A 25,512-nucleotide genomic window follows, 5' to 3' on the forward strand; every position below is an offset into this window, starting at 1 on the left:
CAAATTAATTTAACAGGAGAACACAAGCGGGCCTGAAAGAGAACACTGAGGGGCACCGAAACATTTTTATTACTTCGATTATTAAATTCTCAGTTCATTTCTCATTTTATGACATTTTTTAACTTCTTCCAGATCAGATGGTCCCTCGGCTCGGCCCAGCTGTGCACCCGGAGCTCAGGGATGATCAAGAACACACACACATACACACGCTGTTAATTAGTACAGCATGATTAATGGGGAAGAGATGCAGGATTCGGATTCAGGAGGAAGTGGGAAGGAAGATGAAGGGAAGGTGGCTCTGAGTAAAATGAAGCATCCTTCAGCCTCCTCCAGGCCGAGACGGATTTGAGGGATTGTGTGGAATGAAGATGTGGCAGGTCTGTTCCACAGAGCTTCATGCAAATCTCACCGTGTGTGTGAGTGTGTGTGTGTGTGTGTGTGTGTGTGTGTGTGTGTGTGTGTGTGTGTGTGTGTGTGTGTGTGTGTGTGTTATCCATCTCTCAGGCCTGGTTTGTTACAGATCAGGGGTGGAGCTTATTTCTGTACGTCTGGGTTTTAATACAGATGTTCCAAATAGGAGAAAAAAAGGTATGCGAAGTGTTAAATTTGGTGTCGGGATGAAGGTCAGATGTGATGAAGGATGAGAGTCAGATAGAGAGAGTAAACTATCTTGTATGTATTCAAATTTTTTCTAATATTTTATAATTAAGCAATTATAATATTCTAGACATTTTTACTCTTTTCAGTCTTGTTGTATTTTCCCTCCTTTTTCCTCTTTAATTAATTAATTATAAATCTTAAATTAATAAATAAAATTCATTAATTAATTTTAATTAAAATATTTATTTGATAAATATAAATAATAAAATGAGAGAAAAAATATGCAATTAATTAAATAAAGTTCATAAGTAAATAAACAAATAAATAAAAATTATATACGCTAAATTAATAAATAATATTGATTCATTAATTTTAATAAAAATATTTAATAAATCAATATAATAAAATTAAACTAAACAGTTATATCATTAACTGAATAAAGTTCTTAAATAAAGTTCATAAATAAATAACCACACTAAAGTCTCACATAATTAATTATCAACTCGTTTTTCTCCATTTTTAGATTAAAGATGTCACACAAATGAGCGATTTTTTTTCTTTCTTTCTCGATTCTGGAACAAAATGCACATTTACTTGGAGTGTATTCATGAGAAACTTCTGTTTTGTGAATTCTGATGTTTAAACTATTTTCATTTTCATTAAAAATTATATTATTTTTAAAAAATCTGAAACCTGGGGGAGGGGGTGTTTTAAGTTAAAAAAAAAAGTGACACATTTTTGTTAATTTTTTGTTTTTCTTCACAAAAAAATAAATTTGAGAAATTTTTTTTTTACTTTCAACTAAGGTGTCATACATTTATATTTATAAATAGATGTATTTTTTGTTTTGTTTTTTGTTTGGTTGGTTGGTTGGGGGCGGCACGGTGGTGTAGTGGTTAGCGCTGTCGCCTCACAGCAAGAAGGTCCGGGTTCGAGCCCCGTGGCTGGCGAGGGCCTTTCTGTGCGGAGTTTGCATGTTCTCCCCGTGTCCGCGTGGGTTTCCTCCGGGTGCTCCGGTTTCCCCCACAGTCCAAAGACATGCAGGTTAGGTTAACTGGTGACTCTAAATTGACCGTAGGTGTGAATGTGAGTGTGAATGGTTGTCTGTGTCTATGTGTCAGCCCTGTGATGACCTGGCGACTTGTCCAGGGTGTACCCCGCCTTTCGCCCGTAGTCAGCTGGGATAGGATCCAGCTTGCCTGCGACCCTGTAGAAGGATAAAGCGGCTAGAGATAATGAGATGAGATGGTTGGTTGGTTTTTTGTTTGGTTGTTGTTGTTGTTTTACTTTACATAGATTAAGCATCTAAATCCATAAAACACAATGAGGTTAGTTTTTTATCAATATATTTGGGGCGTCACCACAAAATGAGTCCAGTGGAGCAAAACTTCCTTCAGAGACGTCACGATGTAAAACGACAGTCAATTTAAAGAAAGAAAGAAAGGAAGTCTCTGCTAATTTCCGTTTACACATCACAGAGAATTTCCCCGAATCGGTTGCACCAAAACTAACCACTGACCCTTTTTTTTGCCACCCACAGAACTGTCGCTCACTCACTCGATGATGTTTTTTGTTTTCCGCACCATTCTGTGTAAACTCTCGAGACTGTTGTATGTGAAAACCCCAGGAGGAGATCAGCAGCTTCTGAAATACTCAAACCTCATACTCATCCGACTCAAACCAACACCCATACCACAGTGAGAGAAAGAAAGTCACACTTCACTGTGAGATCACAATTTTTCCCGTTCTGATGTTTGAACATCATGAACATTAACTGAAGCTGTCGATTTGTATCTGTGTGATTTGATGCATCGTGACTGGCTGATTAGAGAATGCCATCAAACAGCAGGTGGATGTAGGGGTGCTCCTAATAAAGTGGCCTGGTGAGTATATATACTATATAAATAATACATTAGGGCGGCACGGTGGTGTAGTGGTTAGCGCTGTCGCCTCACAGCAAGAAGGTCCGGGTTCGAGCCCCGTGGCCGGCGAGGGCCTTTCTGTGTGGAGTTTGCATGTTCTCCCCGTGTCCGCGTGGGTTTCCTCCGGGTGCTCCGGTTTCCCCCACAGTCCAAAGACATGCAGGTTAGGTTAACTGGTGACTCTAAATTGACCATAGGTGTGAATGTGAGTGTGAATGGTTGTCTGTGTCTATGTGTCAGCCCTGTGATGACCTGGCGACTTGTCCAGGGTGTACTCCGCCTTTCGCCCGTAGTCAGCTGGGATAGGCTCCAGCTTGCCTGCGACCCTGTAGAAGGATAAAGCGGCTAGAGATAATGAGATAAGATGAGAAATAATATATTAGAGTCCTGTAATATGATGTTTAATATCAATGACCAAAATTATAGGGAAAAAAACCCACTTGCACTAAATATCGTTGAAATGTTCATAAACATGCTGGATGCTTTTTCCCCCTTTATTTCTTAATGTAATATTTTTATCTTTGTTTATTCCTGGTTTTCCTCCAAGTCCCGAATCCATTCCCATTTTTGTGTATTATATGTGTATTTCAAAATAATAATTTTAAAAGTCTTTAATGTAAAATGAGATTTGAAGTACTGAAGTATCAAATCAAATGATGGTATTTAAAAGCACTAACTCCGCCCCTGACACTGAATAACACGCTGCTTCACACTTGAAGTAACTGTGAGATGGCCTGTAGGTGTGTGTGTGCGTGTGTGTGTGTGTGTGTGTGTGTGTGTGTGTGTCCTGCTCAGCTTGTTTCCGGAGGTCCAGCAGTGAAGCCGTCTGCAGCGATGCTGCGTGTCTGGGAATTCAGGCTGCTCAGACTGTGTGTGTGTGTGTGTGTGTGTGTATCCCAGGAGTGGGTACGTTATTGAAATGTAAGAAGTCGCGTTGTGACAAACGCCCCTCCAGGGATGGCGCGTGTAAACACGAATCATTTGGCAGATGCAGCCACACACACTATTATCAGGATTGAGACTAATAGTGTGTCGCGTCCCGTATGATGAGCAATTAATTTACACCGAACCGAACAGAGGCCGAGAAAAAGAGTTGACAGAGCCGAAGTGTCTGAATTTTAAAAATAATAATAATAATTTCATCATCTTATCTGTTAGAGAAATTCTTTCATGAAGTTATCTCTTCATTTGTCTTCTCTTTGTGCTGTTTAATTAATATTCAATTTGGAATAAAACGCTGTGTGTGTGTGTGTGTGTGTGTGTGTGTGTGTGTGTGTGTGTGTGTGTGTGTGTGTCATGCTGTTACAGGAAAATAATCAATCAGGGGGCAGAAAGTTGATTGTTTCCCTATATCAGTACATCCTGTAGTGTTTTATTCCTGTTAAAGAACAGAAACTTGCCAAGAATCTCGTCTCGTCTCGTTTCGTCTCGTCTTCTTCCGCTTATCTGGGGCCGGGTTGCAGAGGCAGCAGTCTGAGCATGGAAGCCCAAACTTCCCTTTCCCCAGACACCTCGGCCAGCTCCTCAGGAAGAACACCGAGGCGTTCCCAGGCCAGCCGAGAGGCATAGTCCCTCCAACACGTCCTGGGTCTTCCCCGGGGCCTCCTCCCGGGGGGGACATGCCTGGAACACCTCCCCAGGGAGGCATCCAGGAGGCATCCGAAAGAGATGCCCGAGCCACCTCAGCTGATTCCTCTCGATGTGGAGGAGCAGCGCCTCTACTCCGAGCTCCTCCCGAGTGACTGTGCTTCTCACCCTATCTCTAAAGGAGCGCCCAGCCACCCTGCGAAGGAAACTCATTTCGGCTGTTTGTATCCGCGATCTTGTTCTTTCGGTCATTAACCCAAAGCTCATGACCATAGGTGAGAGTCGGAATGTAGATTGACCGGTAAATCGAGAGCTTCGCCTTTTGGCTCAGCTCCTTCTTCACCACGACGGACCGGTAAAGCGACCGCATCACTGCGGCGGCCACACCGATCCGCCTGTCGATCTCACGCTCTATCCTTCCCTCACTCGTGAACAAGATCCCAAGATACTTAAACTCCTCTACTTGAGGCAGGATTTCTCCACCAACCTGGAGAGGGCAAGCCACCCTTTTCCGGTCAAGAACCATGGCCTCTGACTTGGAGGTGCTGATTCTCATCCCAGCCGCTTCACACTCGACTGCAAACTGCCCCAGTGCATGCTGAAGGTCCTGGTTTGAAGAAGCCAACAGGACATCATCATCTGCGAAAAGCAGAGATTAAATCCTGTGGTTCCCAAACAGGATTCCTTCCGGCCCCTGGCTGCGCCTAGAAATTCTGTCCATAAAGATTATGAACAAAACTGGTGACAAAGGGCAGCCCTGCCGGAGTCCAACATGCACTGGGAACAGGTCTGACTTACTACCGGCAATGCGAACCAGACTCCTGCTCTGTTCGTACAGGGACCGGACAGCCTTTAGCAAAGAGCCCCGAACCCCATACTCCCAAAGCACCCCCCACAGAATACCATGAGGGACACGGTCGAATGCCTTCTCCAAATCCATAAAGCACATGTGGACTGGTTGGGCAAACTCCCATGAACCCTCGAGCACCCTATGAAGGGTATAGAGCTGGTCCAGTGTTCTGCAACCAGGACGAAAACCGCATTGTTCCTCCTGGATCCGAGGTTCGACTATTGGCTGAATTTTCCTCTCCAGTACCCTGGAGTAAACCTTCCCTGGGAGGCTGAGAAGTGTGATTCCCCTATAATTGGAGCACACTCTCCGGTCCCCTTTCTTAAAAAGAGGGACCACCACCCCAGTCTGCCACTCCAGAGGCACTGTCCCCAACTGCCACGCAATGTTGCAGAGGTGTGTCAGCCAAGACAGCCCCACAACATCCAGAGACTTGAAATACTCGGGGCGGATCTCATCCACCCCCGGTGCCTTGCCACCGAGGAGCTTGCTAACCACCTCAGTGACTTTGGCTTGGGTAATGGACGAGTCCACCTCTGAGTCATCAGCCTCTGCTTCCTCAATGGAAGATGTGACAGTGGGATTGAGGAGATCCTCGAAGTATTCCTTCCACCACCTGACAATATCGCCAGTCGAGGTCAACAGCTCCCCACCTGCACTGTAAACAGTGCTGGCAGAGTACTGCTTCCCCCTCCTGAGGCGCCAGATGGTTTGCCAGAATTTCTTCGAGGCCGACCGATAGTCCTCCTCCGTGGCCTCACCGAACTCCTCCCAGTTCTGAGTTTTTGCCTCCGCAACTGCCCGAGCTGCGGGATGCCTGGCCTGCCGATACCCATCAGCTGTCTCAGGAGTCCCGGAGGCCAACATGGCCTGATAGGACTGCTTCTTCAGCTTGATGGCATCCCTTACTTCTGGTGTCCACCACCGGGTTCGGGGATTGCCACCACGACAGGCACCGGAGACCTTGCGGCCACAGCTCTGAACAGCCACGTCGACAATGGAGGCAGAGAACATGGTCCACTCAGACTCAATGTCCCCCGCTTCCCTTGGAAGCTGGGAGAAGCTCTCCCTAGGTGGGAGTTAAAGACCTCCCCGACAGAGTGCTTGGCCAGACGTTCCCAGCAGACCCTCACCATACGTTTGGGCCTGCCAGGTCTGTCCAGCTTCCTCCTCCGCCAGCAGATCCAACTCACCACCAGGTGGTGATCAGTTGACAGCTCAGCCCCTCTCTTCACCTGAGTGTCCAAGACATAGGGCCGGAGAGCCGATGAAACAACAACAAAGTCAATCATCAACCTCCGACCTAAGGTGTCCTGGTGCCACATGCACTTATGGACACCCCTATGCTCGAACATGGTGTTCGTTATGGACAAACCATGACTAGCACAGAAGTCCAATAACAAAACACCACTCGGGTTCAGATCGGGGAGGCCGTTCCTCCCAATCACGCCCCTCCTAGAACTGCCACCTTATTGTGGTGGAGGGGTTTGTGTGCTTGAATGATCCTAGGAGCTATGGTGTCGGGGGCATTATGCCCCTATTAGGGTCTCCCAAGGCAGACAGGTCCTAGGTGACAGGCCAGACTAAGAGCAGTTCACCAAAACCCCTTGTAGATAACAATCTATCAAGGATCATGACGTCGCCTGGTATGGCGCAGCCGGGGCCCCACCCTGGAGCCAGGCCCGGGGTTGGGGCTCGTATGCGAGTGCTTGGTGGCCGGGCCTTTGCCCACGGGGCCCGGCCGGGCTCAGCCCTAAGCGGTGATGTGGGCCCGACCTCCTGTGGGTTCACCACCCACAGAGGTAGCCGTAGGGGGCTGGTGCAGTGTGGATTGGGCGGCAGTTGAAGGCAGGTGCCTCGATGACCTGATCCCCGAACACAGTGGCTAGCTGTTGGGACATGGAATGTCACAGAATCTTTATTCATTATTAAATTAATAATGACTGTACTTTTTATCCATGCACTGGATATGAGCAATTGCGCCTTCTGATTGGCTACTCTACTACTAGGATATCAGCTCAAATACCGTGAGTAGAGAAAAACAAAATGGCAGGGCGTGTTGCTGAACCAACCGAGGACGAAATAAAAACTCTACTCGAAAACAAAACCCCAAAATATACCAAAAAAAGCAAAAAATTGAATGGAATAAAAGTATTTGATGGCAAGAATGTCTCTTTTTTTATTAAATTTTTCAATAATAATAATAATTATTATTATTATTATTATCCCGCCTTTCGCCCGTAGTCAGCTGGGATAGGCTCCAGCTTGCCTGCGACCCTGTAGAAGGATAAAGCGGCTAGAGATAATGAGATGAGATGAGATTATTATTATCGCATTTTTCACAAATTGCTCCTGTCATTTTGTCATGTTGGTTTGTTTACATTCTAAGCAGAAATAATTTTGTTGGACGTTTTGTGTCAAGTTTTTATTTTTCAAGTTTGCGAAAAATAAAATTAAAAATGCTCTGTTTCTCAACATCCAGTGAATGTGGAGAGAATAAAACAGTTATTCCACTCAATCTCGGTGCTACACGCCTCATCAGCTATCAGCTCATGTACGACTCGATTTCATGGAATAACTGTTAAACAGACATTGTTTATTTCTGGTCAATCAGAAGCGAGAATTTTGTGAGACAAATGAAGGTTACCTAGCTGTGTCGCTAAGCTCGAACATATTGTATAAATGAATTCTGTCGGCCATCTTAGATCGTACGGCTGCTGGTACGTCTGATCAACGTTTACTGCGTATATTTGAATTATTTGTATAATCAATCCTGTTTTTAAAAATGTTCAAAAAAAGAAAACCAGATGCATGTGATTACAATAAGTAAAGAGAAACTGTCTTCCTTTTTTTTTTGCTTTAATGTTTATAATAACCTGCTAAACAAACAGGAAACGCAAACCTGCATCAGCTTTTAAAGGGCTTATTTTTGCTGATTTTATTTTCCAACATTTACACTGATTACTAAAGATATTACCTGTGTGTATGGGTTTGGTTTAAATGTAAATGGTCGTGTATCACATACAGGAGGAGCGAGAGGAAGGTTATTACCATGGGGGAATGAGTATTAGTGTCTACGGGAAATGTCACGCAAATGAATTCATGCAAGTGACACGTGTGAACTGATGACCTTTTGGATTAGATAAGGAGTGCAGTAATCAGCTCAGCCGTATAAAACCCGCAGCAGGAGCTGACACGACGGATCAGATGTTTTTAAACTGGCTCATTTGTCCCCGCAGTCTGTCGTACAACATGCTGAAGCTTTTAACCTTTTTTCTGTGAGATTTTTTTAAACATCGAGGCTGTCGGGTTAATATTAAACATGACGAGAGCTTGTGAGTGAAAGTGCAGCGTATCCTCAGCTCTCTAATGAAGAATGAGTTCTTCATTCTTTTGAATATATACACACTCACCAGGCCACTTTATTAGGAACACCCCTACATCCACCTGCTGTTTGATGGCGTTCTCTAATCAGCCAATCACGAGGCATCAAATCGCGCAAATACAAATCAACAGCTTCGGTTAATGTTCACGATGTTCAAACATCAGAACAGGAAAAATTGTGATCTCACAGTGAAGTGTGATTTTCTTTCTTTCACCATGGCGTGGGTGTTGGTTTGAGTCGGATGAGTATGAGGTTTGAGTATTTCAGAAACTGCTGATCTCCTCCTGGGGTTTTCACAGACAACAGTCTCGAAAGTTTACACAGAATGGTGCGAAAAACAAAAAACATTAACAAGTGAGTGAGTGACAGTTCTGTGAGTGGAAAAAAGCAAATGCTTTGTTGATAAGAGAGGGTCAGAGATCATAAAATGGACAGATTTGAGGTGGTTCAAGCTTTTTTTTTGCCAGGAAGGATAGAGTAACTCATATAATCACTCTTTACAATTGTGCTGAGCAGAAAAGCATCTCAGCATGCAACAGAACACATTGGGTTCCATCTCTCTCTCTCTCTCTCTCTCTCTCTCTCTCCTTCAATTCCCTGCTCACTTTAACTTGAGCTCCTACCTCAAATTACTTCCTGTACAAATAGAAGAAATTCCTATAACCATGTTTTCATCTGATCCTGTCCTCTACGACATCTGATTAAACGTGTATATGTAAAGGGTTAAAATTGCATACAGGAATAAAGAATGGTATTAAGAGACATTACAGTTCATTATGGGACTAGGGTACAGTTCATGACTAAAATAAGTTGTGTGTTTAAAAAACAGACACATATACATTTTTTTAAAAAATTGTATCCTAAGCAGTGACTAAAGACCAATTTCATTGTGCTATACTTGTTACACTTGCGATACTAAAACCAGTCGCTAGATGGCGCATTATGCGGCGTGGTGTAGAATATCACACAAACACACACGGAGGAAGAATCAATTTTCCTGCCGTGAAGTTAACACCAGCTGAACGTGTTTGTCTCTTCTCTTCTGTATCACAGGTTGTGAAATATCCCTTAAAAATAGTGCGCATGCTAGATTTTAAAAGTGGAACATGCACCTTATAAGGTCGTTTGTACATGTTGGTCAATGAAATGTCCATCCATCTATCCATTATCTGTAGCTGCTTATCCTGTCCTACAGGGTCGCAGGCAAGCTGGAGCCTCTCCTAGCTGACTATAGAGGATGTGCAATCACGTGACCCGTCCGTGTTTACTCCGCCATATTGGACGGCTTCAGGATTGTTTACCTTGCACGAGCGTAATGGATCCAGGGAGTAATCCCCAAGAAAATTCGGAAAATACCCCATCTACATTGCGCGATAACTTGTCTAAGTTTGTTCAGCGTATTGAAGGTGACGTGAGGCAGCGTTACGTGGAAAAGTGTTCCAGGTTGGGGATTGCAGATCCGTACAACTTGCCGCAATCCTTGTTCAGGGAAATTCGGAGCTGCGGTGCCGGTGATTTGCCCGATCTGGCCTACCACGACATTTACAATTTTCTTGTTAATCGTGAATCGTGTTACACTGGCGAAGCCTTCAAAGCTTACAAGAGCCTGGAAGCTTATAAATATTTTGTTGCAGGATGGATATCTCAACTATACCTCTGGAAGGTTCCGAAGAAGGAAGTCTACTTGATAACCTCACGGGTAAGTGGCATTAAGACGTTTATCATAAAGAGACTATGCAGGACATTTTATAGACTAGGCCAGGGTAGTAGGGCTAGGCATAGCCATTTTAAACGTTAGAGATCAAGCGGACTAACAGCCACAAACACTGTTCTGTCTAGTTTCTAAGTATGCAGTTATCATTCAATCTGAAAATCAACTTAACAGATGTACTAGGAGTATTGAATTAGAAGATTACACCTACCTGATATGAAGTGTTCACTACAAATTCGGCTGGTAGAACTGGGGTTCCAGTTTTCTCTTCGCACAGCGGACACCCATTTTGCGCGTCTGTCCTCATCTGCGGGGAATCTATAAAATGACAGGCCCTCCTTTTGGCCCTGTCTATTGGTACAACCAAATGCTGAACAAGATATAACCATTCTCGAAAGATCTACTCCCACACACTTGATAATTAGAACGGGTTCGTCTAAGTTCTATGCGCGGCCATGCCGTCCAAGATGACAAATAAACAAATATCATGTGACCTCGTGACGTCACGTGCACGCTCTCTATAGGTGAGAGGCGGGGTACACCCTGGACAAGTTACCAGATCATTGCAGGGCTGACACATAGACACAGACAACCATTCACACTCACATTCACACCTACGCTCAATTTAGAGCAGGGGTGTCCAAACTGATCCATAAAGGGCCGTGTGGCTGCAGATTTTCATTCCAGCCATGCAGCAGCACACCTGACTTGGCTCATTCAATCAACTGAACTGTCTTCACACAGTCAAATACTTGCAGCCACACCCACCCTTGATTAAAGGGTGGGTGTGTCAGTTGATTGAATAAGCCAAGTTAACCTTGTTAACCTAACCTGCATGTCTTTGGACTGTAGGGGAAAACGGAGCACCCGAAGGAAACCCACGCAGACACGGGGAGAACATGCAAACTCCACACAGAAAGGCCCTCGCCGGCCACAGGGCTCGAACCCGGACCTTCTTGCTGTGAGGCGACAGTGCTAACCACTACACCACCGTGCCACCCTCAATGAAACGTTTTGTTAGAAAATCTTCTGTGAATCATAATAAAGGGGCTATATGCTAACTTGCTAATGCTAGTGGATTTGTAGAGTATGGGTGAGTGTGTGTGGGGAAAGTTAACTCAAAACTACATGGAATTCATTAAATGCATTTAATTCATTGGGTATGTAATTTTTGATACATTTGTTATGCATGAAGGTATTTCCTGGTTACTATTTGTTGTCAAATGGACATAATTGTAGTTTATTACTAAAACTTGAAAATGCTGTGGGAAAGTGGTTTAGCACTAAAATGGTGGCTGCACAACAATAGACAGATTCAGCTACATTAAAGTGCATATTCTGGACCAATTTGGGGGGTTTTTTTGGTTTTTTTATATGAAAGAATGTCCCTTTACACACTCATCCAGAAGGGTAATTTTGCACAAGGCCATCTGTCTACAGCAGAAAAAAATAAAATAACAAAACACGTTTGGAAAAATCCCAAGGGAGTCTGGAGCCAGATTCGTGACGTCACCTGCGGAAGCGCCAGCAGGCTGCGCGAGCTTTGCACGGTTTCAGTGCACAGCCTGTATAGACCAAGCGCTCCCATTTCTCTCTCATTGTCCGGTCTTTTGGGAAACGATGAGTACTAATCCCATCATGATTGGTGTTGCTACACCCTCCTACAATACATCTGTTAACCATTTTAATAATTACACGATAACGTTGAAGAAATTTGCAGAAAACCACCAGGTCGTTCTCTCATAAACAAACCAGCGCTGACGTAGGATTCAGAAGGAGGCGTCCCGCACGTGACGTCACAAAAATCAGTGTTTCCCAGGAAATCCAAATGCCAAGTTTTTTCAGAGGCGGACCATCTCATCTCATCATCTCTAGCCGCTTTATCCTGTTCTACAGGGTCGCAGGCAAGCTGGAGCCTATCCCAGCTGACTACGGGCGAAAGGCGGGGTTCACCCTGGACAAGTCGCCAGGTCATCACAGGGCTGACACATAGACACAGACAACCATTCACACTCACATTCACACCTACGCTCAATTTAGAGTCACCAGTTAACCTAACCTGCATGTCTTTGGACTGTGGGGGAAACCGGAGCACCCGGAGGAAACCCACGCGGGACACGGGGAGAACATGCAAACTCCACATGGCTCGAACCCGGACCTTCTTGCTGTGAGGCGACAGCACTAACCACTACACCACCGTGCCGACAGTGTTACAGATATTTGACCGAAGTTTTATATAAAATAGGAGAATTACATTGATCTTGCTCCTGAATTTACCCGTGATGTTCACTTTAATGGAGCAGATGTAGTAATTTTGTGTTAAGAGTTATTGCAAATGTGTTGTTTAGGGACAAAGTGAAATATTTGGTTTATCAAATCAAATCAAGTTTATTTGTACAGCGCTTTTAACAATAAACATTGTCGCAAAGCAGCTTTACAGAATTTACAGGTTTATGTAAAGAGGATGTAACCAGAACAAAAGTGGTTATATTGAACTTCGAGTAAAATCAATTTTTTTGGATTAAACTGTGAGGGCAGTTTAATCATTTCCCACATACTGTGAAGATGTACTAAATCAGATTACAAGAGTATTTAGTTTGTTATTTGGTTGTATATGTTTAAGAGAATGTGTTTCCTGGGAATACTGAAGTAATGTGAATGTGCTGAATGGGTCCAAGTAACCTAATTGAGTTATTGTTTTGTTAATGTAAATGAACATGTGAAGGAATTGTTGCTATTTTAGCATAATGTAGTTAAGTGGCTATGTTATGCAAAACAGGACTGAAGCCAAGGCCATTTAGTACAACAGATATGTTGATATTTGAAGTATGTTTACAGAAAGAATAAATTTTCCTGCCGCGAAGTTAACACCAGCTGAACGTGTTTGTCTCTTCTCTTCTGTATCACAGTCATACAGCAGGTTTGTCACCGGCCCAGGTACCCCGAGGCATATAGAAACACTATGAAGAAGCAGAGATGGTCAGTGCTTTCCGACGAGTTTACATCGCTAGTTCAGTTAGCTCACTGTGCTAATCTAATCTGAGAATGATGTTAGCTTGAAGCCAAACATGTAAATTAAAAAAAATAAAATAAAAAAGATTTCAGGGCGGCATGGTGGTTAGCGCTGTCGCCTCACAGCAAGAAGGTCCGGGTTCGAGCCCCGTGGCCGGCGAGGGCCTTTCTGTGCGGAGTTTGCATGTTCTCCCCGTGTCCGCGTGGGTTTCCTCCGGGTGCTCCGGTTTCCCCCACAGTCCAAAGACATGCAGGTTAGGTTAACTGGTGGCTCTAAATTGACCGTAGGTGTGAATGTGAGTGTGAATGGTTGTCTGTGTCTATGTGTCAGCCCTGTGATGACCTGGCGACTTGTCCAGGGTGTACCCCGCCTTTCACCCGTAGTCAGCTGGGATAGGCTCCAGCTTGCCTGCGACCCTGTAGAACAGGATAAAGTGGCTAGAGATAATGAGATGAGATGAGAAAAAAGATTTCATGCTGATTAGTCTGATGTTTAATTTGTTCAGTTAGATTTAGAAGCTAAGTCTGTTTCTCATCTCAAACACTGGACAGGCCACACCCACTAAAGACAAACGACAATCATGTGACACACTATTATTGGATATTTAAATTGAAAATAAGTTTTTAAAAAATCCTGTCATGTCTCTAGCTAGTTGTTAACTGCACAAGAAAAAATATGAATTGCTTGAAGGTTTTTTTAAACTCTGAAAGTGAACTCTGTTATTCTGATATTATACGTCGGGGTTTTTTTATTATTCGAGCATTTATTTATGCAAATTTATGCTTTGTCTGATTCAGTATTCAGAAATTACTGCATTAATAAAACCGCGAATATTGTCAGAATTAAAATGCTTATTTCACTCTGAAGACACTCATCATAAAGTAAGACATTTGGTTAGGATTTTTTTTTGTAAAAATTTCAACAATTATTAACATGTTGAGAAATTTTGCTTGTTATATCTTTCTAATTCGCGACAGTCTAGAAAAGTCTCAGGAGATTAAACAAAACTGCTTTTTTGAAAAAAATTTTTTTTAAAAAGTAATAAATGAAATGATATTTATAAATGTGATGTCATGTGATTGGTCACTTTCTGACCAATCAGAGTCAAGAATTCAGCGGCACTGTGGTGTGACTTGAGTTTCTTTCTTTGTGTGTGTGTTCTGGAGTGTTTTGTAAGAACTTTATTTTCATCCATTTTATGATCACAGAACAGCCGTGAGAAGAGTTCTAGAGCAGTGGTTCTCAAACTTTTTTCACCAAGTACCACCTCAGAAAATACTTGGCTGTCCAAGTACCACCATAATGACCAACATTAAAATACAGTAGCGTAGTAGGCCTAAGTATTCATTAAAAACAAGGCGGAGGTTTTATTTAACAAGTATATTTAATATTGTTGGCCACTGTAACATTACGCACAGTACTTTGAACAGTAACACTGTGTTTAAATATAGGAAAATAAAACACTGTACTTAAATAATGAATCAAATAAAATTAATTGCACATGAAAGTGAAATAAACATTGTACTAAAATAAATATTAAAAGACAGTTCTTAAAGATTAAATGAAAATGTACTTAAAAGTTAAATAACTGTACTGTACTTAAATGTTAAGTAAAAAAAAAGGACTGTACTTGATGTACTTGAAAAAAATCAAAACAGGCTATGCATAGCTGCAGTTCTTGCCGTTTCTTAACTCCAGTGACTGCTTTCTGAAACAGAAGCACACACCCACAAACAGAGGAAGAACAATAAGATTAAGAATAAAACAAAAGTGAGGAAAAGCATTAAGAATAACAGCTTATAATATTAAATATACACAGACTATTGACTGACTGACTATTGATTGACAACTTACTGAGCTTAATGTGATGGGTGTGCATGCCTCTGTGAGCACAGTCCTGCAACGTCTGGGTCAATGGAGGTCAGCTTCAGTCTCAGGTTTGGCTCAGCATCCACCCTGCTTCTGTGCTTTGTTTTTATGACAGCAAGTGAAGAGAAGCCTCTCTCACACAGGTAGGTGGTCACAAAAGGAAGGAGAAATCGCACAGCCTTGTCAGAAAGCACAGGGTATTCACTGTACTGCTTTATCCAAAAGTCCAACAGAGTGTGCTTTCTGAAAGATGCCTTCAGTGTTTCATCACAAGACAGCTCTATTAACCTCTCCTGCTCAACAACAGTTAAGTCCATTGAGGCCATGTGAGAGGTGTCGATGTTGAAAGGGTTTCTCATCCAGCTGCTAGCTTCATATTTGAAAGCGGCACCAAGTTTAACTCTCTGGCAGCTTTCTCTCCACACATGATACGTGTCATCTCTCTGGCTAATGGCAAACACAGCAGTTCCACGATTGTGTGCGGCTTACCGGCTCTGGCGATCAGGAGGCTGGCACGATATGAAGCTTCCTGTGCTTTGGCTACAGGTGTACCATAGGACAAAATGGTGGACTTGGACTGCTTCAGTTCATCACGTTTTTGTAAAAAAAAATCCATTGGTTTGTCCTTTAGTGCTGTGTGTTTGGTTGTAAGATGCCGTTTGAGATGCGACGATTTCATGGACTCATTGCTCAGAACGTCCCCGCATACAACACACTGCGGCCTGGGCAGCTCCTCTGTCCCGCTCCAAATGAATCCCAGTTTTATGTATTTTTCGTCATACTTCCTCCTTACTGGTTTCTGCCATTTGCTAGCAGTTCTGGGGCTGGTTTTGCCACTGTCGTTAGCATCCGCGCTCGGCTCACACACGTCCTCTTCAGTTCTCCCTCTCTCCTGATCCACGCTCCCATTCGCGGATTTAAGCCACGACAGTAATTTTGTCGTACTCGTCATAATTAGCAAAGCCACCTCCACCTTTTCCCATCACAGCCTAGTCTACCAATGGCAGATAACCGTCTGTCAGCGGAACCGGCGGGAATGCGTACGTACGCCACGTATGGCTACCCAGAAGCACTTGCAAACTTTTTAAAATTATTAACTTAATTTGTATCTCCTTTCATTTTCTTGTCATCGGTTGATAAGATATTTTCATCCATTCGGATATTATGGATAGTATTTCACTTTTTTTTTAATTTATATTTAATTAAGTGATTCTTTGGCGTACCACTAGAATGAAGCCCGCGTACCACTAGGTACGCGTACCACAGTTTGAGAATCACTGTTCTAGAGTATTCTCATAAAATATGGGGACTAAGACCTAAAACCTTTGTTCAGAGCAAAATCTAACATGATATGACTTCAGGAGAAATTTAAAAATCCAGTTCTAATTACAAACTTACGAAAAAATAATCATGGATTTATAAAATCCATGTAATATTTCTGCTATCGCTGTACAGAAATGATCTATTCATCACCCAACAGATCAGCGAACATCCTTTACGTCTGTTAAACGACCCCCTACACCGTAGCTCAGCGCTTCACCTACGGTTCGCTCTACAGGTATCCGCCGACGCACACCTCCACATAACGATGACTGATTATGGAGCTGAACTTCGCCATATGCAGAAGCAGCTTGGCCTCTTGTATTTTGCAGTGCAGTACAAGTTTTGGCTGCTTTTTCTGCATGATTAGGTACAAACAAACAGAAAAGGCTCCTGTTCCCCTGCCGAGATCAGACTTTAATATGAAAGAATGTCCAGCATCAGCGAGATGCAGCTCACGAAGTCCAGTGTCAACGTAAAGCACAAATCCTTAAAGGGGCAGTTTGTTCAGGTCGATTGCAGCCGCAAGGCCAACGTCAGTTACAGGGCAGAAGCAGAGCTACAAAAATCTAGTGTGGGGTTTTTTGATGTGATTCTACAGCAAACCAAGTTGGAGGACAGTGAAAATTATTCTTCATTGAGAAAATGAAGAGTTTTTTCCAACGTTTCCAAAGCTATATTGGAGGTAAACGTCTTCCCCGTTATCTTAGTGACGCCAGTCTTTATTTCACTGGCTTTACTGATGATCCTTTAGAGAGCAGTCAATCTACTCATAATCTAATCTAGAGGACAATCTAAGGTAGGCTAGGCTAGTTTACTCACCACTAATTCCAGGATCGGACTACATGACATTTTTGTCTTTCACGATGGTCTTCATGTCAGATTAGTCCATCATAGTGACATAAATTTTTGCCGTGTCTTGGTCGGGAGACTGGAAACACTACAAGTTTGACTTCAACCAATCATTGTTCAGGTCCTTGCATGTCATTGGGAAGGAGGGTCAAGAAACTGTCAGTCATGGAGACAGAAGGAATGTCAAGGAACATGTTGTAGGAGTCATCAAGCTAAGCAAGAACATAAAACGACACCGTCAATGATGGTGTCGCTCAACCAGTCTAGCTCGAATATTTGAGAGTAGAACTGTGCAAGGTGGCCCACTTTAGATTGTTCCTTCTGGACTAGATGGGGCCGGAGTAGGTAGAAGTTATACTGTATGCACCCTAGGTACCCCTACCTTCATGCCAGAAAGAATCAAAATCGGTGAAGAATTGAGGGAGAAGTGTTTCATGTGGAAACTGTGCGTTAGGGATCGATTAATTATTCCATATCTTCGTTATTAATTGAAATTATGCAAACTTGAGTAGAAGCCATATGCACCCCAGGCAGACCTACCTTCCTGCCAAAACAAATAAACATCGGTGAAGAATTGAGAGGGAACAAGCGATTTTCATGAAATGTGGATGACGATGGATGGACAATGGATGACAGACAACACGTGATGGCATAAACTCATCACCTGTTGGATGGGTGAACTAATAGTTCTGTCTTGCAAGACTTTTCATCAGGATGTTGTGGGACATCCAAGATGCTACATTACTGTTCTTTGATTGTCATGTTACAAGGCCTGTTCATCATTCCCAATGTTCATCTTCAGGCCCAACGTTGGAGGATTGTCAGTCACAACAAAATTGTGTCAAAAGCAGGCTGAATTCATGAAGATCAGCTGCAAAGGTGCTCTGATTAGACCTTCTTCTTTTAGAACATACATAAACAAATAAAAAATACTTGTGAAAGCATCCAACGACCCAACACAGAGGCCTAAAGAAGACAGAGGTTTGCTGTTTTATTCCCACACTCCTGAAAGCTGCTTTCTTTCTTTCTTATTTGGATGAAATTGTCCTTCTTGCTGTCAGAAACCCAATCATTCTTTTCACCGAACTGAAAAAATAAGTATATCTCCATACCTTCGATGATATTTGGGTTGTCAATTGTTAGAAGAGTTTTCTGGTTAAAAATTAACCAGCTAACAAAACATCACCTACCTACAAGTTTGTAAAAGGAGTGTTTTGTGATCATGAACAAGAATAAGAACTTTTCTTCTGGGTTTGTTACATTCTCCATATTATCCCAAGCAACTAATTGGAATCTTTGGTGAATGAGAAACCTTCTCTTGTCAAACTCGAATTAAAGGCTCTGTTCCTGTCATGTGTCACATATTGTATTGTGTGAGCTGTATATTACAGTGTTGGTTCTCAAGACCAGGAACTTGCCATTATGATCCTACCAGAAGAAGAAAACTTCCTGTTGCTATTCCATCATAAGCTCCTCTGGACAACAGTGTGGAGTTTATGAAGATCTGGAGGAAGTATGATGCAGACAGCAGTGGATATATATCTGCAGCAGAACTGAGGAATTTCCTGAAGGATCTTTTTCAACAGCACAAAAAGGAAGTGTCCTCTGGCAAGCTGGATGAATACACAGACACCATGATGAATATATTCGACAAGAACAAAGATGGCTATGTAGTGAAAATTCATTATGTCTGATTATTATAACTATTCTTTAAGTTCGTTTCTTAAGACACGTATTTTTTAGTATGTTACCTCATTTGTTGACAGTTTCAGCGAACACTTCCGCCTTCTTCAAAACAGTCACCAGATGTCGAGTGGTGACGTGCCTTATCAGCTGATGTACTCTATGGAGGTGTGAACATCACCGATAGAACGTCACACGATAAAAAATACGTGTCTTAAGAAACGAACTTAAAGAATAGAAATAACAAAGATGGCTGCTTGGATCTGACTGATTTAGCGATAATCCTGGCTCTCCAAGAGAACTTCCTGTTGCAGTTCAAGACTGACGCGAACTCTCAGGAGGAGAGAAAACAAGACATTGAAAAGATCTTCACTTATTATGATGTTAGTAAGATGGGCACTCTGGAGGGGCCTGAGGTGGACAGATTCATCAAAGACATGATGGAGCTGGTCAGGTCGAGTCTCTCGGGCCCAGGAGCTGGACCAGTTCAGAGTCGTGCTGTTGCCCCACTGTGACGTCAATCAAGACAGTTCTTCTAGGAACCCTATCGAAAGGCTAGAACCATTAATCATTCAAAGAAGTTGGCCAATGTCATCCTTATTTAAAGATGAATTACATGATGTAGTAAGGATTTAATGCTTACACACTATTCAGACGTTTGGTGAGGGTCAGTTATGCAAACTGGGCAGAGTTTGATTAAAACAGAGGCGTGTCTCAGTTACGAGTGATTCTGACCTTGGAGCAGTACTAAGTCCAACGCCACTGTCTGACACACTGAACACAAGGAACTTTCCCTGGATAAAATTTGATGTCACTTTTGGACTTAGGTCTTCAACTCTGAGTTAGCATGTCCACCTCTCAATTGTGAGATCACAAGTTCTACTCACAGTCGGGTCATACCAAAGACCATCATAAAAATGGTACCTACTCCCATCTGGCAAGGCACACTGCAAAACAGATGGGAGTAGGGAGTCAAACTCTCACAGTTACCAGAGGACCAGCCCCCCCGTAACCCTAACTGTAAAGACAAGCTGCTATAGAAGCAGAGATCAGCGCCGCCCAATGCACCTTAAGGGCCTGATTAGTACTGGGACAGGAGACTGCCTGGGAAGACCAGGGCATGGTGTGGGAAGGACTTTAGACTTCAACTCTGAACATGACCCTAAACTATATGCGGTATCCATCCATTCCATCCATCCATTATCCATAACTTCTTGTCTTGTGCAGGGTCACAGGCAAACTGGAGCCTATCCCAGCTGACTATGAACAAGAGGTGGGGTACACCCTGGACAAGTCACTGAAACCTAGAGACAAACAACCATTCACACCTACGGTCAATTTAGAGCCACGAATTAGCCTAACCTGCATGTCTTTGGACTGTGGGGGAAACCGGAGCACCCAGAGGAAACCCACACAGACACGGAGAGAACATGCAAACTCCACATAGAAAGGCCTCCATCAGCCACTGGGCTCAAACTCAGAACCTTCTTGCCATGAGGCAACAGTGCTAGCCACGACACCACAGTGCTGCCCTAGTATACAGGAGTGAAGAAATAAATGCCAGGTAGGCAGAGTGTGAAAAGTTATTATGTCTGATAGCAACAAAGGTCCTGAAAGCAGCCAATTAAACAAGAAACTTCATAAAAATGCAGGTACCATCGCACCATTGCACAAGATCTGGTTGGCAGAGTCTCCGTGATCAGCTGCCTGGCACGGTTGTCTGATTGCCTTAATAATGCTTAAGCTGTAAATATGCGTACATGAGTGTGTATTGAAGATGTAAAGGGCTACAGGCCATCTTGCTAATTAAGACGATTGGGCTTTGCGCACTTGGGCCCTTCCAGCTAATTTCATTAGCTAATTTGCTCCACTTTGCCCTCTGTTCCCGAGATGCCAGACTTGCTATGCCCTCACTCATCCCTCGTTCCCTCTCTTTTTCATCCCTCGCTCCCTGTGCCCAACAAGACTGCTGAGTCCAGCTTTGTGCCTCGCTCCATCTGGGCTTCTCTGACAAGGAAGATTAATACCTCAGATTCACACGCCTTCTCCGCAACACACAGCAAAAACACACCCCCATCAAAGCTCTCCCAAAAACCCTCCCTCCTCCCTCCACTCTCTTTCTCTCTCCCCAGAAAAAAAGAGCCCACCATCCCTCCCTTCCTCATCATCCTTTTCTCTATCTCTCTACCCACAAACTCCCCACACTCTTCCTGCTTTCCTACCCACTTTAAATAAACACACTACACCACAGAAAAACAAGCTTTCTGCTGATATTTTTACTTTCCCCTCTTCGTCTGTTTTTCCTCTCTCGTTCCTTATGTATACCTTTCGCAAGTGGGCACAATGTAAAACCCAAAAACCTACGTACACTTCATTTATTTCGTGTTCTTTCCATTTGGGAAAGAAACACCTTACACATGGGATGAGTTCTGTTACATTTGTGATAATTATATACGGAATTTGAAACAAGGCAACAAATGTATCACCCTAATTAGCTGAATACATTATGGGTGGTTGGTTTAAAGCTTTCAGTGCTTTGGTGGTACAAAGCTGAAAAGCTTATTGGGGAAAGTTCCAGAAAGAAACCACAACCTGCAAGACCACACCCAAGTCTTTGATGTGTGGGAATTGTAGCGGGGAAGTACACAGGATGTAGTTAGATGCGTGAAAAGAGATTTCCCATCCTTGTTTACTTTATGAGGTCATGTCGCAGTTCCTAAGTTATGCCGATGCCGTTGAATACTCTGGAGCCTGGAAGGTCACTTGATTCATTTACAAATTAGGTAATGTGATCTTGGGGCAAAATCTCTGTTATCTTACAAGCTTAGGATCACTCAAGAGTCATCAGCTACCAAGTATGAAGTAACCAGGAGCAAAAAAAAACTGTTTTCAGAGACATTAATTTCTGTTAGACTTTTTGTAAATGCTCCCAATGAAGGGTTTTAAGGAATTGCAGCACAAGACATTCCTTTACAGGTATTTAGTAGATGCTCTTATCCAGAGAAGCATACAACATACCCAGAGCAGTCTGGGGTTAGGTGCCTTGTTCAAGGGCACTTCAGCCATTCCTGCTGGTCCAAGGAATCAAACCAGCAACCTTCTGATTCCAAAGCTGCTTATCTAGCCATTAGACCACAGCTTCCCTTTACAGGCGTTTAGCAGACATTCTTATCCAGAGCAATGTATAACATACCCAGAGCAGCCTAGGGAGCAGTTGGGGGTTAGGTGCCTTGCCCAAGGGCACTTCGGCCATTCCTGCTGGTCTATGGAATCAAACCAGTGACCTTTTGGCCCCAAAGCTGCTTCTCTAACCATGAGGCCCTGGCTTCCCCAAGGAGCTTCCCCAAGACCAAGCTCTTGTGCCAGAATCTTTGTGAAACATGATAGATAGTCATGCAACACCGCTTATAAATGACATCACAAGTTTGAGACCCCACTGAGATGTCATCCAAGATTATATGACACACTGAGATTGCATCTATGTACATTTTTAGCAGATTAGAGGACTCACCATTTATGAAGAAAAGTTAGTTTTAGAAATCAGACAATGCACCATGTATGGAAAAGTTTCCACCCAACAATATACCTGAGTACTAGATGTTGTGTTCAGAAGTGTTGGGTCACAGTGATCAATTAGTGAGTCCTATAGAGGGGCCACAGGCACAGGTGACCTGGCTGACAATACCAGCGATCTGTTCAGGGAGAAAGCAGCTCCACTGTTCTGACCACCATCAAAAGCACTAGTCAAGGTCTTTTTGCCTAATTTGGGGCAAAAACCTGTCTATTTGCTGAATTCTGACAATCTTAACATACAGAAAGCAAATCATCTTTAGGAACCAGTTCATCCCTCTTAAATTTCTGCATAAATTGTATCTTAAGTAGAACCTTTGTTTTCCACTGTGGGCTGTACCTCTTCTCGAGTCTGAGGAAGAACTTTGTTGGAGCCCTGATGTAGGTGCTGCTCCATGGGCAGGTTTTATGTTGTTTTTTTTTCAGATGTAAACCATCCCACTGGCAGCCCTTGCCTTTTAGCGATATGCTCTGGGACAGGGGGTGTCACAGATTAGGGCTCACCCCATAAAATGGATGGGGGCAGTTAGTCACCTGATAGGGACCTGAGTGCGTGACTTGTGCAAGGCAAATGGAATGGCCACATGGTGTGCTGATTTTGTGATTGTGATACCTGTGCACTCCTATCCAGGGTTTTATTAGTAGCAGGGTCAAAGAGTGACCCTGGCACACCAGGCAGATTTTGTAGGATTAATTGCACATTTCCAGCAGAATGGATTGCCCCAACTAGACTTGACATTGTGGGAAAACCAAGTTGGTGGAGAACTGCCTCATATCCTCATCTAGGTTTCCCACCAATATGAACAAGGTATTGATTATTGATCATCTTTGCTACTGAGGGCTTGATTGGGCTTATTGTTCTGATACTAGCAGTAAAATGGTTTCCTTTTTCCAGTGCTTGAACATCTACAGGGGGTTCTTCATCTGATGAGACCAGCAGGAGCTTGTGGTCCAGCCTGACTTGTTCATGGTCCATCATATAAGCTACAATGTACACCATGGACTTCAGATGGAGAAGCAGTATATAGCCACAGGCTAGCTTCTGGGCTGGATGGCAGGGCATGCAGTGGAGTAATCTAAGCAGATAAAATCTGACCCAGCTTGGAGGAGAATGAGTGATGAATGAAAGGAAACCTGACTCCATCCCCAGTGTTGGAAGTTAGTGGAAATAAAGCTCAATTAGCAGGCTGACAAAAGATGAACAGCAACCAAGCAGGGGATTTTGAGAATGAGGTTTGAGATGTGTTAAGAAGATGTGGGTATGTATCCTGTGTGGAACGGTGACCAACGCTGGTGGTCTGACCCAGTCATTCTGTTTAAACAGCCATAAACAGCAAGTTATTTTAGGTTGCGGCTAAAACCCTTGTCGCTCTGGGTAACTTTCAGATGAGCTAATTTTCACTTTCACATGAGCTCATGTACTTGAAGTTAACCAGAAGTTTGTTTAAGGTCCATTTCAAATGAAAACTGCTCTCAGGAACAAGAAACAGTGTGGAAACTCTTACTAACAGCAGTCAGAGTTCTTTTGCTGGAGGTCCTTTTGTGGTCTTCAGATCTAAGCGGCATGACCATACATCTATCACACTCATGTACTGTCATACAACTTTATACACTTCTTTTAGTTTTTCCTCCAGTTTGATATCTGGACATAATAAAGTATGAAATTTTCATTTTGTCATCAGAACGTTTGGTCTGTACAATGCACCATATCCTGGTGCATCGAGTTCCACGTTTCCCACCCTGAGCATGTTTCATGAATCGTTGCATACCATGATTACAGTTTGATATTTATTAAAGATTGAAATGTTATATTTATGCTGTGGAACATTTCAGAAACAAGCAGGTATAAACACCAGCTGTTGTTCCTTTACCAGCTACTTATGACTCAGAAACTGCAAAGTGTAAACTCCTGACAGAAATGTTCACATCATCACCGATTTGTTTAGGTGATGGCTGATGTTCGAGTCCCTGTGAATGAGCTGTTGCTATAGAAACAATAATGATATAAGAACAAGTGCATTGTTATATGGAAACTTGTGCGACTGTCAGAGCTGCTCTTAAAGAAAATTAATCAACACCTTCTGACCAGTCAGAATGATCAGACAGACAGACAGACAGACAGACAGACAGACAGACAGACAGTAGTGCAATGATACTATTTAGGGATTGTGTGAGAAATTTTGGCCATGATATCATTAGACAGTGTGGTAAACACACACTCTCTCTCTCTCTCTCTCTCTCTCTCTCTCTCTCTCTCTCTCTCTCCCTCTCTCTCTCATTCTCTCCATCTCTCTCTCGCTCTCTCATTCTCACTCTCTCTTACTTTCTCATTCTCTCTCTCTCTCTCTCTCTCTCTCTCTCTCTCTCTCTCTCTCGGACACCCACTGCTTGTTTTCAGTGGACTGCGGTTTAAACACAAAGTTTATTCTCGAGCGAGGGGATTTTCCGCAGCGATAATAGGAAGATGACTCACGTTCAATTAAATCTAAACGAAGGTTAACTCTGGAATTGACCACACACATGCACGCGCACACACACACACACACACACACACACACACACACACACACACACACACACATACCGAACACAAACATGAGTGTAAAAACTGTATCAGCCAAGAATTTTGGAATATATTTCACTTGTTCGTTTGTTTCAGAATAAGGTTTAAGCATTTTCACTCCACACGACACTAACAGTGTGTAAATCCGTATTTTTATGATTTAAATTTTATTTTTCATTTTCAGAATAAACATCAAGCAAAAGTCTTAGACATGATGTAAAAGGAATGTGAATCTTTTTATTCTATTCCTTTTTTTATGATTGTTCTTAGAGTAAATGAAAACCGTGTGCACAAGGCCAAATATTATCGGCATGCAAATCAATGATCTGATTGTGATCTGATTTATTTATTTAATCTTTGATTTCAGAACTTTGACCATATGCAGCACATGTGACGTTAACAGTATCAAAATCTCAATTTTATTTTTTTATTTTATTTTATTTTCACAATAAAATTTCACCAAACACATGAGACATACTGTTTGTGGGTTGGACTTTTTTTTATAATTTTTATTTTATTTTATTTTAGAATAAACTTTGAATCGCATCCACTGAACATATTGTTTCTTGTGTTTAAATGCCTAGCTT

At 42.8% G+C, this 25,512-nt stretch overlaps 1 pseudogene; it reads left to right on the forward strand.

Annotated features, from left to right (window-relative positions):
- The first annotated feature begins 226 nt into the window (after positions 1-226).
- The window catches only part of LOC132897214 (secretagogin-like), a 100,316-nt pseudogene continuing 75,030 nt past the window's right edge, over positions 227-25,512 (forward strand).

Source organism: Neoarius graeffei, chromosome 13 (genome assembly GCF_027579695.1).
Source record: "Neoarius graeffei isolate fNeoGra1 chromosome 13, fNeoGra1.pri, whole genome shotgun sequence".
Taxonomy (NCBI): domain Eukaryota; kingdom Metazoa; phylum Chordata; class Actinopteri; order Siluriformes; family Ariidae; genus Neoarius; species Neoarius graeffei.